Source organism: Phyllobates terribilis, unplaced genomic scaffold (genome assembly GCF_046119375.1).
Source record: "Phyllobates terribilis strain yellow unplaced genomic scaffold, ASM4611937v1 Scaffold_11__3_contigs__length_659146591, whole genome shotgun sequence".
NCBI lineage: Eukaryota > Metazoa > Chordata > Amphibia > Anura > Dendrobatidae > Phyllobates > Phyllobates terribilis.
Window position 1 is genome coordinate 5,307,863 of NW_027362771.1, and position 16,137 is coordinate 5,323,999.

At 42.3% G+C, this 16,137-nt stretch overlaps 1 protein-coding gene across 10 annotated transcripts in view; it reads right to left on the reverse strand.

Moving 5' to 3' along the window:
- Window positions 1–16,137, reverse strand: part of SPDL1 (spindle apparatus coiled-coil protein 1) — a 466,199-nt gene that overhangs the window by 188,024 nt on the left and 262,038 nt on the right. The gene's annotated exons all lie outside the window — the stretch shown is intronic.

The following is a 16,137-nucleotide window of genomic DNA, read 5'->3' on the forward strand; positions in this document are numbered from 1 at the left end:
TGCTGCTTACATCACCTACGGCTGTGAAGGTTGAAGGCCGAACATCATGGGTCCACACATCCCATTGCAAGAAGGCGGTCTCAGACCCACAACCCTGATGTTCCTTTTTCTGACGACAGTAGCTGGGGGGGGCAGCCTTTGTTACGGTAACACATGCATTCCAAGCAATTATTACTACAGGGAATGATATTCCAGTTCCAGTTTTCTGGTACAACACTTCCTTGAATGTGGTGACATGAAGATTAGGATTAGACTGGAGGGCAAATGGACTGAGGAATGTGCCTTAACTAAAGCAATAATGTCTGTTTACCTTATATCTGAGTCCCTGGAATCCAAAGAAGAAAAAAAAGGCTGCGGTTGCATGTACATACAGGGCCAAGAGAGAAGTTAACCCCAAAGGCAGTTTTGACCCACATATATATATATTGATATTCTAGGAGTGCTTAGGGGGGTGCCAGATGAATTTAAGGCTGAGACCAAGTGAAGTCCATAATACCCATAATAACCGTTAACAAGAACGTAGATTGGATAAATTACATATATTATAACCAACAAAAATTTGTCAATTACACGAAAGATGCCTTACAAAGGATAGCTGACCAACTAGCACCCACATCTAAAATGGCCTTTCAAAACAGAATAGCTCTGGACATGTTACTCGCAGAAAAAGGAGGGGTATGCAAAATGATAGGTGAGCATTGTTGTACTTGTATCCCAGACAATACCGGCCCCACAGGGAAAGTTACTAAGGCTCTCAAAATCTATGAACAAACAGTTCCCCTTAGAACAAAAGTGTTGTACCAGAGAGATTACCAGAAGTAAATGAGTTTGTAAAGTTAATATCCATATTTGTGTGTTAGGGGTGGCCCTCAATTACCCAGTCACTAGATCTTTTAGGGTCTCCATCCCTTTCCTGTAGGTCTTCGTATGCGTTAAATTTAGGAACGTCGGTGGGTCCGTCCAAACGGGACGGGGCGCCCGTCACATCGTAGGGTTCCAGAATAGCCTTAACATAGGGTCAATTCTTCTCCCCCTCTGATTTTTAGCATATGGATATTAAAAGCAAATAACTGATTTAGGGGGGGTCTGTCAAGGTAAAATATATATATTATAGAAAATCAATAAGTTTCTTTTAATAGATTAATTAAGTGTGATCAGTGTGAATTAATATAGGGATGATGGAATAATCTATGTGTATGTATGTATGTATGCAAATGTGTATATGCACATGGATTATGTTAATAGTTAATGAATATATAACTGACAGTTTCCATTCTTATTGTAGACACGACCAACTAAATGATTTCCTGAGAATGATGTATGCATGTGCATGGCTGATAACAGAGACATTCATGTCGAGTTGGCAAAGATGGCGCTGAGAGATGAACTCACCCCTCCCATCAGAAATCCTAAGGCCAAAAGATACATGGATGAACAAATTGCAGTGTGCCGCATTATCAGAAAGAGCAATGAATTTTACTAATCCGACCTAGAAGGTGAAAAATATTTAACCCCATGTCTACGGAATAAAGTATGCCATTTTGGTGGTTCAGTCTCGGAGTGAAAGTTTTTCAACCAGATTAGCAGATTTGGTTAATTAGCTTCTCTGCATGCACTCGGACAACTTTAATTTGGAGGAGAGCAGTTACCTAGTGTACAGTACAAACCAAAAGTTTGGACACACCATCTCATTTAAAGATTTTTCTGTATTTTCATGACTATGAAAATCGTACATTCACACTGAAGGCATCAAAACTATGAATTAACACATGTGGAATTATATACTTAAAAAAGTGTGAAACAACTGAAAATATATTTTATATTCTAGGTTCTTCAAAGTAGCCACCTTTTGCTTTGATGACTGCTTTGCACACTCTTGGCATTTTCTTGATGAGCTTCAAGAGGTAGTCACCGGAAATGGTTTTCACTTCACTGGTATGCCCTGTCAGGTTTAATAAGTGGGATTTCTTGCCTTATAAATGGGGTTGGGACCATCAGTTGTGTTGTGCAGAAGTCAGGTGGATACACAGCTGATAGTCCTACTGAATAGACTGTTAAAATTTGTATTATGGCAAGAAAAAAGCAGCTAAGTAAAGAAAAACGAGTGGCCATCATTACTTTAAGAAATGAAGGTCAGTCAGTGTGAAAAATTGGGAAAACTTTGAAAGTGTCCACAAGTGCAGTTGCAAAAACCATCATGCGCTACAAAGAAACTGGCTCACATGAGGCACGCCCTAGAAGAGGAAGACCAAGAGTCACCTCTGCTTCTGAGGATAAGTTTATCCGAGTCACCAGCCTCAGAAATCGCAGGTTAACAGCAGCTCAGATTAGAGACCAGGTCAATGCCACACAGAGTTCTAGCAGCAGACATCTCTACAACAACTGTTAAGAGGAGACTTTGTGCAGCAGGCCTTCATGGTAAAATAGCTACTAGGAAACCACTGCTAAGGACAGGCAACAAGCAAAAGAGACTTGTTTAGGCTAAAGAACACAAGGAATGGACATTAGACCAGTGGAAATCTGTGCTTTGATCTGATGAGTCCAAATTTGAGATCTTTGGTTCCAACCACAGTGTCTTTGTGTGACGCAGTAAAAGTGAATGGATGGTCTCTAAATGCCTGGTTCCCACCGTGAAGCATGGAGGAGGAGGTGTGATGGTGTGGGGGTGCTTTGCTGGTGACACTGTTGGGGATTTATTCAAAATTGAAGGCATACTGAACCAGCATGGATACCACAGCATCTTGCAGCGGCATGCTATTTCATCCGCTTTGCGTTTAGTTGGACCATTACTTATTTTTCAACAAGACAATGACCCCAAATACACCTCCTGGCTGTATAAGGGCTATTTGACCAAGAAGGAGAGTGATGGGGTGCTACGCCAGATGACCTGGCCTCCACAGTCACCAGACCTGAACCCAATCGAGATGGTTTGGGGTGAGCTGGACCGCAGAGTGAAGGCAAAAGGGCCAACAAGTGCTAAGCATCTCTGGGAACTCCTTCAAGATTGTTGGAAGACCATTTCCGGTGACTACCTCTTGAAGCTCATCAAGAGAATGCCAAGAGTGTGCAAAGCAGTCATCAAAGCAAAAGGTGGCTACTTTGAAGAACCTAGAATATAAGACATATTTTCAGTAGTTTCACACTTTTTTGTTAAGTGTATAATTCCACATGTGTTAATTCATAGTTTTTATGCCTTCAGTGTGAATGTACAATTTTCATAGTCATGAAAATACAGAAAAAGCTTTAAATGAGAAGGTGTGCCCAAACTTTTGGTCTGTACTGTATCTTAAATTTGTGAAACCTTCACACCCTTATGTGTCGCAACAATGGACATTTGTGTTGTCCATTTTGGCCTTTGGCCACTCCTCCCGTAAACAATGGACATGGTATAGTTTTTTGCATTTATTGTAACTCTGCCCCATTGGTTCCCAGATGGAACATATTTCTCTTCTTTTGTGTTGACCACAGGGCTGTGGAGTTGGAGTCGGAGTTGTGGAGTCGCTGTCCATTTTGGTTGAGTTGGTATAAAATGAACTGACTCCAACTCCTAAAATATATAACAAATTAGGTACAATAGTTCAGTGCGGTTTGTGGGGAATATTTTTTTCATAAGAATTTGGCAAAGTCATGAAATGTCCTCTAAATATCTGTCCTATTCCTGATCTAAGGGTCTAGATTTTTAGCTGAGATGAATCTGTGCTACAGTAAATTTATCACTTAAACATGAGCCATGTATGAGGGAGTCGGAGTCAGGGAGTCGTGGAGTCAGTGTCCTGGAAATTGAGGAGTGAGAGGTTTCGCTTACCGACTCCACAGCCCTGGTTGACCAGACATGATTAGCATTCACACACTTCCGACTGTTTGGCCCGCCCTGGCATCTTTGTCTGGAGCACATGAGACTTCTCAGGTGCCCAGTTCTGGTCATGTCACCGGAGAAGTTCCAGTCATGTGGCTAGGACGTGGAACGCATTTGCGTTTCAGTGCGGCATTGGATTTACTTTATTGGCAGGTGTCCCCCACGGTGATTCTTTGGATTGGGGGTACATATTTTAGACCCATCACTGGCAATTCTGATGAGAAGGGGCTGGGTTGGATGTGATACTAGGAGAATGAAATGGGCCTGGAAATGGGAAGCCTCTGTGCCATAATAAATGTAGAATGCTGCGTGCGTTCCAGACCAGCACATCAACACTTCTATCTGGAACAGTGCACATATGGAAACATCCTTCATTTGTACCGATTCCCCAATGAACCCCTGCCATTAGAAGGGGGAAACGCATAGGGATGAAAATTAGGACATCAATAAGGATAAGTACATTACAGACACTTATTTAAATGTCTTACTTGTGGGCTATCAGTCTATAATTAAATGTTCCTGTGGTTACATAGGCTCCTTTTGATGCACTGATTTTGAATTGTCAGTTCCCTGGTTTATATATTCCCCTGGGTTATTATAAAATTATATTTAAGCTACTCTATTACCTCTAGTCTGCATAAGACTCGAGTATGCAAGTCTGATCAGCCTGGACCGAAGGTATGTCATTTTCAGCTAACCTTTTCTAGGCCATTGGGCAAGTGCAATAGCTTGATATCTATTATCAAGGAACTGTGCAGGAATAAAAGGTGAACATTGCCTATTTGAAGGTATAATTTTAGATATTCCCAACTACTACTGCATTACCTTCTGCATATTTACTGAGTTATATCAAATTCCTTCCGAATCTAGGGGCCTTAACAGGAACTTAATTTTGATCTGGTCATTTGATAACGTTCACAAGACCTATTGTGTATTTCTATCTTTTGAGTATGTATGTGGACCGGATTGACATATCATCTGTTATGGTTATATGCTTATCTGCACCATAAATATTGGTTTTGATGTATGATCTAAGCTATTCGTTGTCACATCCATCCATCTACTGTTAGTTGATATCTGTGCCGCCCCCTTATAGGTTAATCTATGGCCACTAAGGAAAAGCCGACATTGAGACGGGGAGCCATATCAAGAGTAGGGTCCTTATTCCCTATGCCCTCTTCTGTTGACATATGTGTGATCTATCCAGTCTATCTATTAAAGCCTCCTTTTGGTAATGTGTGTAGTATCTAGAACCACATTCACCTGACGAGATATATGTGCATTGGATATTAAAAATTGACTTTTTATACCTTCATTTTGGCTTTCTTGTACGTCTATATATTTGCTTGCTATTCTTTTTTCACGGTGGCACTATAACTTTGCAGGGTTCAACAGGGTCAGTGAGAGTGAGCAGACGTTGAGCAGGGGAGTCACTTCGTTCCCTTAGGGTGCCAACCTACGCGGTAAGGTAACGACACTGTTAGGGATATTGACCCTAACTGAAATCTATATACCGTTTTTCCTTAAAGGGGTATTCTCATCTCCAAGATCCTATCCCAATATGTAGTAGGTGTAATAATAATAATATTATTAGCAAATACCTCCAATTAGAAATGTAGTATAGTTTTTCTGATTAGCTATGTCTTTTTCCTCATGTGCAGGACCTTAGGTATCCATGGTTACGACCACTGTTATAGTGAGTTAGTTGCTAGTGGTCGCAACCATGGATACCTAAGGTCCTGCAATGCCTGCTCATTAGAAGAGACATAGCAAATCAGAAAAACTATCATACATTTCTAATTGGAGGAGTTTGCTAATATTATTATTGGCTATTGTTTTAATTGCAGGCACCTCCAAAGTGGCCAGCCAGAGGTGTAGCTAGGGTTTTGGTTCAGGGGGGGCAAAACTTCTGAGTGGGCTTCTAACCAGGTAACCCTGATTACACCTATGGTGAAGCACCCAGATAGTGGATGTAGGAGAACCTCAGCAGATGACCGCGCTGTTACTGAAAATCTCTATAGAAAGACCAGCATTGATATTACCAGAACAAATAAGATCACAGCACAGTTATATATGGTGACTTAGAGCTGACGTTGTTCATTCTGATTAAATTGTTCACTTTTCCAGTCTTTTCCATCTGGCCCAGACAGACATGACAACTCCTCCATCCAGGACTCAGAGTCTCAGGTCTGCAGAGATCACAACAAAGACACATTTTGACTCCTTACATTTCAGGCACCGACCCCATCTATTTCCAACCTGCACAAACGCCTCCATCCTGCTGATAATCCAATACTGAGCTGCTGCTGCCATTTGTGTTCCTATTACTGCACCTACTGTTCGTCCTCTAGATGGTAAAACAAACCTCTAGAATATAGTAATGCCGTGTGCAAGTGCCTTAGAAAACATTGCCAACATTTTGCCCCCTAGAAATTAATATCGCCCTCTGTGTGCCCCTTTGACATTCACAATAACCTAACGATAAGTGCCCACTTAAGATTTAATAATGTCCTGAGTCTCCCCCCTGTACAGCTCCCCTCTACACAGTATGATGCTCTTATACACAGTATAATGCCCCTCACTGTATAGTATCCCCACACACAGTATACTGACCGCTTAGTAGACTCCAAACTTATGTCTCCAACATGGTATAATGGCTCCCACACTGTGCAAAGGCCCCACATTATCTCCCACACTGTATGATGGACCCCACACTGTGCAAAGACCCCCACATTATCTCTCACACTGTATGATGGCCGCCACACTGTGCAAAGACCCCCACATTATCTCCCACACTGTATGATGGCCGCCACACTGTGCAAACACCCCACATTATCTCCCACACTGTATGATGGCCCCCACACTATACAAAGACCCCACATTATCTCCCACACTGTATGAAGGCCCCCACACTGTGCAAAGACCCCACATTATCTCCCACACTGTATGATGGCCCCCACACTGTGGAAAGACCCCCCACATTATCTCCCACACTGTATGACCCTAACTGTAATCCCCACACTGTACAAATAGCCTACATATAGTATAATGCCCCTCTTAGGCAGAGTCTGTAGTATAATGCTCCACACTCATAGGCAGAGTGTGTAGTATAATGATCCCCCCCTTCCCATAGGCAGAGTATGAAATATAATTATCCCCCCCATAGGCACAGTCTGTAATATAGTGCTCCCCCGCCCTTCCCATAGGCAGAGTCCGTACTATAATTATGCCCCCCATAGACAAAGTCTGTAGTATAATTCCCCTCCCATAGGCAGAGTCTGTAGTATAATGTCTCCACCCCCCTCATAGGCAGGGTCTGTAGTATAACGCCCCCCCCCTCATAGGCAGAGTCTGTAGTATAATGCTCCCCCCCTCATAGGCAGAGTCTGTAGTATAATGTCCCCCACCTCCCCATAGGCAGAGTATGTAGTATAATGTATCCCCCCTCTTATAGGCAGTCTGTAATATAACGCCCCCCCCACATAGGCAAGGTCCGTAGTATAATGTCGGCCCCTCCCTCCCCCGGCAAATAATGAATAAGCACAATACTCACCTCTCCTCCTCGTTCCCTCGCTGCTCTGAGTGCCGTGCCCGGCCCGCACATCTTAAGCACAGCAGGCCGGGGGCCAAGTGATGCAGATGCAGAGTGGGGACTGATGGGAGAGGGAGCGTCGTGCTCCCCATCATCAGTGAACTTGCGGTGATGGGTGGGGGGGGGACCCGATGTTGGCACCGGGGGCCCCCCCTCCTGCTTAAGGGCCGCAAGCGGCCGCCGGGCAGTGAAGGGACATAGTCTCCCTGCTCTGCCCAGAGTGTAACTGTATTGGGTGCTGCGCATGCCGGATACAGTAACAATAGCATAGCTCCGAGTGGGCCCCCTCCGAGCTCTGGGCCACAGCCCCTTCTGACCCCCCGGTAGCTACACTACTGGGGCCAACTCAGAAAGTACCTATAGACATTCAAAAGAGAGCCCATCATTGCTGTTACCTAAGCTCTCCGCTCAATCCAAGCCTGCATTAATCCATGTCTTGAAAATAGGGTCTGATTGACTTGGTACAAAATCAGGGTGAATAAGTATTGGGAATAATGGCAAATATTGGAAAATTGCGTTTTGGCAGTAATTTAGAGTGGGACCAATTGTTGGATGTGTTTTCAAATAGTTGGGACAGAAGTAGAAGTCCAAGGAAGGGCACACAGTGGAAAGGAGCTAAAGCTTTGCTCTTTGTGTACCATTTCGGCACTAATCAACTACTCGAGCAAGATGTCCAGCCAGATAATAAAGCTTAATGTCAAAAGGTCTATAACATCTCTGACCTTAGGTCTGCAGAGAATTGAGTGTTTAATAAGTCTGGCAGTTGTTTTGGCCCAAATAAAGGCGTTCTGGATCGAAGACATTGTTTTAAAGAACACTTGCAGTATTTTAATAGGAAGGGATTGCAGAAGATATGAATATTATTCCAAGAACTTTATCTTAAAAATCTGGCATCTGCCAAACCACATAAAAGTAGATTTTGACAACCTATCAGTGTCACCCAGTAATAGAGTTAATCAAACTTAAAAAAATTACATTGATACAGTGATTGGAGATTAGATGAAAGACGTATACCTAGGTAGTTCAAAGTTTGGTGGACTCATCTGAAGCTAAAAAATAGATAAGGGGAGGGGGAAAAAATAATAAATTACTGATAAGGGTTTGTTGTAATTCTCCAAAAATAAGGAAGGCAGCGAAGAATATCCTAATAGATAAAATAGATGAAGCAGAGACTCAAGGAGAAGTCATTATTATGGGGAACTTTAACTATCCCGAAATACATTGTGAACAGAAACCTGTAGTTCCAGCCAAGGTAATAGGTTTTTGACAACTATGAGAGACAATTACCTTTCACAACTGGTTCAGGACCCAACAAAAAGGGGGGGCACTGCTAGACCTAATATTAACCAACAGGCCAGACCGCATATCAATTATGCGAGTTGGGAATCACTTGGGTAATAGTGATCACAAAATAATAAGTTTTCATGTATCCTTTAATAAGATGTGCAGTAGAGGGGTTACAAGGACACTAAACTTCAGGAAGGCAAATTTCCAACGGTTGAGAGATGATCTTAGTGCAATAAACTGGGATGATATCCTGAGACATAAATCTACACAAAGCAAATGGGAAACATTTATTAGCATCATGAATAGGATCTGTGCACAGTATATACCCTATGGGAATAAACATGCTAGAAATAGGAGGAAACTACTATGGCTAAATAGAGCTGTAAGGGGCGCAATAAGTGACAAAAAGAAAGCATTTAGAGAACTAAAGCAAGTAGGTAGTGATGAGGCATTAAATAAATATAGAAAATTAAATAAATTCTGTAAAAAACAAATCAAGGCAGCAAAGATTGAGACAGAGAGACTCATTGCCAGAGAAAGTAAAAATAATCCCAAAATATTCTTTAACTATATAAATAGTAAGAAACTAAAAAATGATAGTGTTGGCCCCCTTAAAAATAGTCTGGGTGAAATGGTGGAGGAGTAAAAAGCCAATATGCTAAATGATTTTTTTTCAACCGTATTTACACAAGAAAATCGCATGACAGAAAACATGATTAGTGATAACAAAAATTCTCCATTAGATGTCACTTGCTTAACCCAGCAAGAAGGACTGCAGCGTCTAAAAATCACTAAAGTTGACAAATCCCCGGGCCCAGATGGGATACACCCACGAGTACTGAAGGAATTAAGTAACGTCATAGATAGACCATTATTTTTCATCTTTAAAGATTCCATAATAATAGGGTCTGTACCACACGACTGGCGTATAGCAAATGTGGTGCCAATATTCAAAAAGGGGACAAAAACTGAACTTGAAAATTATAGGCCAGTAAGATTAAACTCTACTGTGGGTAAAATCCTGGAGGGTTTCCTAAGAGATGCTGTAATAGAGTATCTGAAGAAGAATAACCTCATGACCCAATATCAACATGGGTTTACGAGGGACCGTTCCTGTCAAACTAATCTGATCAGTTTTTATGAGGAGGCAAGTTCTGGACTGGACCAAGGAAATGCAGTGGATGTTGTGTATATGGACTTTTCTAAAGCTTTTGATACGGTTCCACACAAAAGGTTGATACATAAAATGAGAACAATGGGGATAGGGGAAAATATATGTAAGTGGGTTAAGAATAGGCTCAGTGATAGGAAACAAAGGGTGGTTATTAATGGAAAACACTCAGACTGGGTCTCAGTTAACAGTGGGGTACCACAGGAGTCAGTATTGAGCCCGCTTCTTTTTAACATATTTTTTAATGACCTTGTAGGGGGCATACAGAGTAGTATTTCAATATTTGCAGATGACACTAAACTCTGCAGGGTAATCAATACAGAGGAGAACAATTTTATATTACAGGAGGATCTATGTAAACTAGAAGCTTGGGCTGATAAATGGCAAATGAGCTTTAATGGGGATAAATGTAAGGTAATGCACTTGGGCAGAGGAAATAAAATGTATAATTATATGCTTAATTGTAAAACACTGGGCAAAACTGTCACCGAAAAAGATCTGGGTGTATTGGTGGACGACAAGCTCACATTTTGATGGCCAGTGTCAGGCAGCTGCTGCAAAGGTAAATAAAATAATGGGATGCATTAAAAGAGGCATAGATGTTCATGAAGAGAACATAACTTTACTTCTATACAACTCACTAGTGTCACCACACTTAGAATACTGTGTACAGTTCTGGTCTCCAGTGTATAAGAAAGACATAGCTTAAGTAGATCGGGTGCAGAGAAGAGCGACCAAGGTTATTAGAGGTATGGAGGGTCTGCAATACCAAGACAGGTTATTACACTTGGGGTTCTTTAGTTTGGAAAAACGAAGACTTAGGAGTGATCTTATCACTATGTACAAATATATGAGGGGACAGTACAAAGACCTTTTTACTGATCTTTTTACTTTGAGGCCTGAGATGGGGAAAGGGGGGCATCTTCTACGTCTGGAGGAAAGAAGGTTTAATCATAATCATAGACGCGGATTCTTTACTGTAAGAGCAGTGAGACTATGAAACTCTCTGCCGCAAGATGTTGTAATGAGTGATTAACTACTAAAATTTAAGAAGGGCCTGGATGTCTTTCTTGAAAAGTATAATATTACAGGTTATATATAGTAGATTCCGTGATAAGGCGTTGATCCAGGGAACAAATCTGATTGCTGTATGGAGTCAGGAAGGAAGCTTAGTGTTTGCCACATGGGTTTTTTTTGCCTTCCTCTGGATCAACATGTTAGGCTATGGGCTGAACTAGATGGACTTAGTCTTCCTTCAACCTTAAAAACTACACTGCTCAAAAAAATAAAGGGAACACTTAAACAACAGAATATAACTCCAAGTGGATCAAACTTCTGTGAAATCAAACTGTCCACTTGGGAAGCAACGCTGATTGACAATCAATTTCACATGATGTTGTGCAAATGGAATAGACAATAGATGGAAATTATTGGCAATTATCAAGACACCCTCAATAAAGGAGTGGTTCTGCAGGTGGGGACCACAGACCACATCTCAGTACCAATGCTTTTTGGCTGATGGTTTGGTCACTTTTGAATGTTGGTTGTGCTTTCACACTCGTGATAGCATGAGACGGACTCTACAACCCACAGAAGTTGCTCAGATAGTGCAGCTCATCCAGGATGGCACATCAATGCGAGCTGTGGCAAGAAGCTTTGCGATGTCTGTCAGCGTAGTGTCCAGAAGCTGGAGGCGCTACCAGAAGACAGGTCAGTACACCAGGAGACGTGGAGGGGGCCGTAGGAGAGCAACAACCCAGCAGCAGGACCGCTACCCCCGCCCTTTGTACAAGGAGGAACAGGAGGAGCACTGCCAAAGCCCTGCAAAATGACCTCCAGCAGGCCGCAAATGTGTCTGCACAAACTGTTAGAAACCGTCTTCATGAGCGTGGTATGAGGGCCCGATGTCCACAGATGGGGGTTGTGCTCACAGCACAAGACAGTGCAGGATGCTTGGCATTTGCCACAGAACACCAGGATTGGCAAAGTCGCCACTGGCGCCCTGTGCTCTTCACAGATGAAAGCAGGTTCACACTGAGCACATGTGACAGACGTGCCAGAGTCTGGAGACGCTGTGGAGTGCGATCTGCTGCCTGCAACATCCTTCAGCATGACCGGTTTGGCAGTGGATCAGTAATGGTGTGGGGTGGCATTTCTTTGAAGGGCCACTCAGCCTTCCATGTGCTCGCCAGAGGTAGCCTGACTGCCATTAGATACAGAGATAAGATCCTCAGACCCCTTGTGAGACCATATGCTGGTGCGGTTGGCCCTGGGTTCCTCCTAATGCAGTACAATGCCAGACCTGACATGGCTGGAGTGTGTCAGCAGTTCCTGCAAGATGAAGGCATTGAAGCTATGGACTGGCCCGCCCGTTCCCCAGACCTGAATCCGATTGAGCACATCTGGGACATCATGTCTCACTCCATCCACCAACGTCACGTTGCACCACAGACTGTCCAGGAGTTGGCGGATGCTTTAGTCCAGGTCTGGGAGGAGATCCCACAGAAGACCATCCGCAACCTTATCAGGAGCATGCCCAGGCGTTGTAGGAAGGTCATACAGGCACGTGGAGGCCACACACAATACTGAGCCTCATTTTGACTTGTTTTAAGGACATTACATCAAAGTTGGATCAGCCTGTAGTGTGTTTTTCCACTTTAATTTTAGGGATGACTCCAAATCCAGGCCTCCATTGGTTAATAAATTTGATTTCCATTGATGATTTTTGTGTGATTTTGTTGTCAGCACATTCAACTTTGTTCTGTACAAAGTATTCAATGAAAATATTCCATTCATTCAGATCTAAAATGTTTTATTTGAATGTTCCTTTATTTTTTTGAGCAGTGTATGTACCTATGCAAAAGAATTAAGTTTCTTTATGAGGGTAAAAGGAAGCTTGATATTTAATGCTTCAGACTTTGAAAAATTAATCTTAAAATTGGATAATTGAGCGTATATCTGGAATTCGTGCATAAGGTTAGATGGGGAGAAACTTGGTTTGCTTACAAAAAAAAAAGAGAAGGTCCTCCGCATAGGCCGTGATTTTGTGTGTAATTTGGTGGATTTTAATACCTAAACATCTTTGTCGGCTCTTATGTGTCTGAGAAATGGTTCTATCGTGAAGATGAAAATAACAGGAGATAAAGGGCAGCATGGAACATAGCATTGTTAATATTAAAAAAAAAAATCTGTTCACTCGGTCTCTGGCTGAGGGCGCCAAATACAAGGACAATATCCACTGAAGCATCTCGTTTTCCAAGCCTAAATGCCTTAACCCCTTCACGATCTTGGACGTATCCATACGTACAGGTTGGTAAGTACTTATTATCCTTGAACATATTGATACATTGCATCTTCAAAGCGGCAGTTATCACATTAAGGTGCCTGTTGATTCTCACAGTAGGGCAGTGGGAATCGTCGTTGCCACGGGGGCTGGCGCCGCACCCCCATAACTACGATCGCTGTGATTGGCTGTTCAATACTGAACAGCCAATCACAGCGTTTTCAGTGTTTCAGGCAATTAAATTGCCTGAAACACCGATGTTCAGCCTATGATCGGTAGGAGCCTAGCAACGACAGAGTCACCAGGCCCAGCTCTGATTAATGCAATTGGACGATGACGTTGATCGCACCAATCAGATTGCACCAATCAGATTGCAATTTGACCTCGCTATGCACCATCTGCACTTTCTCATTCTAGCTTTGGACGTGTGCAGAGTGGTCATAGTGCTGTTTTGTTGCACTGTGCTGAGCCTTGTGGTGCCACAGACATTTTGTAGCTTGTGCCATCACTGCTGTTGTTGTTGCTGCTGCTGTTCTACAAAGAAGACTTTCCTGATCCCTAATTTTTCCTAATCCACTCCAATCCTCCTCCTCCTTTTTCCCACTCTCCCTAACCTCCTCCCATCTACACCCCTTCTGCAACAGAGAGCTAATCAGTGACGCAAATCACTTTTCAGCATTTGTGCTTGCTGTTTTTCCAGGACTTTTATTATCCCCATCTATTTCAGCCCCCCCCCCCTCTTTGCACCTCTCCGTATGTGTTCAGCCGTCGAACCGCTGATCAGATGCACATCACTGATCGGCACCCGTGCTCGCTTTTGGCAAGGACTTTTTTGTTTCCTGTCAATTTTTTTCATCCCCTTCTTGCACCACATCCCTGCATGCGTCCTACAGTCGCCAATAGCTGGTCGGTGACGCACATTATTGAGCAACCTCCGGTTGATTTTTTTTTATGTGAAGAAAAAATTTAAAAACATTTTTAGATTATGTCAAGATTATCGCAGCCTGGGAAGGTCACACCGAACCACCTGCTGTTATCTCTTGAGCATATAGCGCTCTGCCAGTTATTGGAAAACTAACAATGCCCGAATGATATATACACCTACGGATTCCAATACATGGAATATATGTATATACGCCCATAGGATCACTGCTAACTTCAAGCATTATTATTAGCTGCCACCACCAGTAGGGTTTTATACAGACTGACTGGGCACCTGGTTCTGGTAGTGTATGGCTTCGGGTGCAGTTTACAGAACAAAAGGAACAGAATTATTAAATTTTATATTTAATCCAGAACGATAGGCATGGTTTATAAAAATATACAAAAGATTTTACAAAGGGAACAAAACAATACAGAATACACAATTACATAAAATAAAAGGAAAAATCAAGAAAACTTACTAGACCTGTCGTCATAGCACTGGCTTCAGGTATATGGAAAGTGGCTTCTCCGGAAAGACGGACAGTACCTACAGTGAACTGTGCCTCCTAGTACTTTAATGCCCAAAAATTGGCAGTTGCCTTTTATTAGCTCTAAGTTATACCCACACCCCTCCCATCATTACTCCTACAGGGCTGGACTTTAAAGTTTTCAGAAAATTGTGAGATTCCCTAAATTGACTATATCTTTGCTTCGGAAAGTCGCATGTGCTCAATATCAACATCATATTTTGTATCATGATCTTTACATAGAGACCAGATATGCCAGGTGTAGGTCCATATTCAATTGACAGAATTCTGGTCATCGTGCAGTTACCTGAACCTATGCTTTGCATTAGCCACATCATCACGTTTCTGATAATATAATTTATCCATCTATTGGATCAACTCAGTTCATGCAAACCTCCCTTCTTACTTTTCTGGTGAGCAGACAAAGAAAATCCCAAATCTTTAAGCTTCTAAATCTCTTATCTCAATCGTAAATCTGCTCCACATTCCTGAAGCCATGCCTCATATCTGTTTAGCCATTGCCGTATCTATGGTTACCTAATTCCAAAGGAGGGGGTCAACTGCATAGAAGAGAATGCAAGCTCTCCTGTTCCAGGAAAAAATATATATCTTTGTACAGTGTTAGCCAGTAGAGAGGCTTTTATCATGGCTTTTAATTTCCTCCATGACAGATTAGTTCATATGATTAGATTAGGGACAGTAAAAATATACCGTACTAATCAGCATCCACTACAGTATTGTTTACTGAATTTAGTCAGGGTTAGCTTCACAAAGTAAAGTGGGAAAAAACAATCACATCCGCGAGTGCATCCTACAGCCATTGAGAGCTTATCAGCAACACATCACTGACTTTCATCCGGTTGTTTTTTTTGGTGTGAAAACAGAATTTAAAAAAATGTAGATTAGTTGATAGGACTACATTATGGACAGTAAAATATACTGTAGTAATCAGCATCTACAACATTAGTAAAAAAAAAAAAAAAAAAAAACAGCGCCCGGACATCATTTTAGTAAGTTTTGTTTTGATTTTTTTTTCTAGACTATTTTTTCTCTCTTCAAAATAAAACAGTCTACACCACACACCTAAATAAAATTGAGTACACACACAAACACCGCATACGTGAAAAAATGTCCTGCTCATCCCAATAACAGTATTCAGCGGAGGAGGCAGGCATACGCCTTCCTTGTCTCTGAAACTGATAGTGAGGGAGAGGATGTGTCACGGGTGTGTCGCCACGAAGATCGTCACGATTACACAGCCTGACTTCTCACAGCTGACTTTTTGGTGCTTTGTGTTTTCGGCAGTGAGGGAGTTAATTCTCTCTCTCTCTGTGCTAGACGAGGTCCAGCCTCGCCCAGCTGCAATCAATGCTGCTGTAGTGAGTCTCCTTCAAATACCTGCTGGTCTGTTTGGGAAGTGTCGGTGAAAGCATTTCATACAGACTTACAGAGCAGATCGTGGTATTTGGAGTTTCTGAGATAAGTGTATTTGGAGTG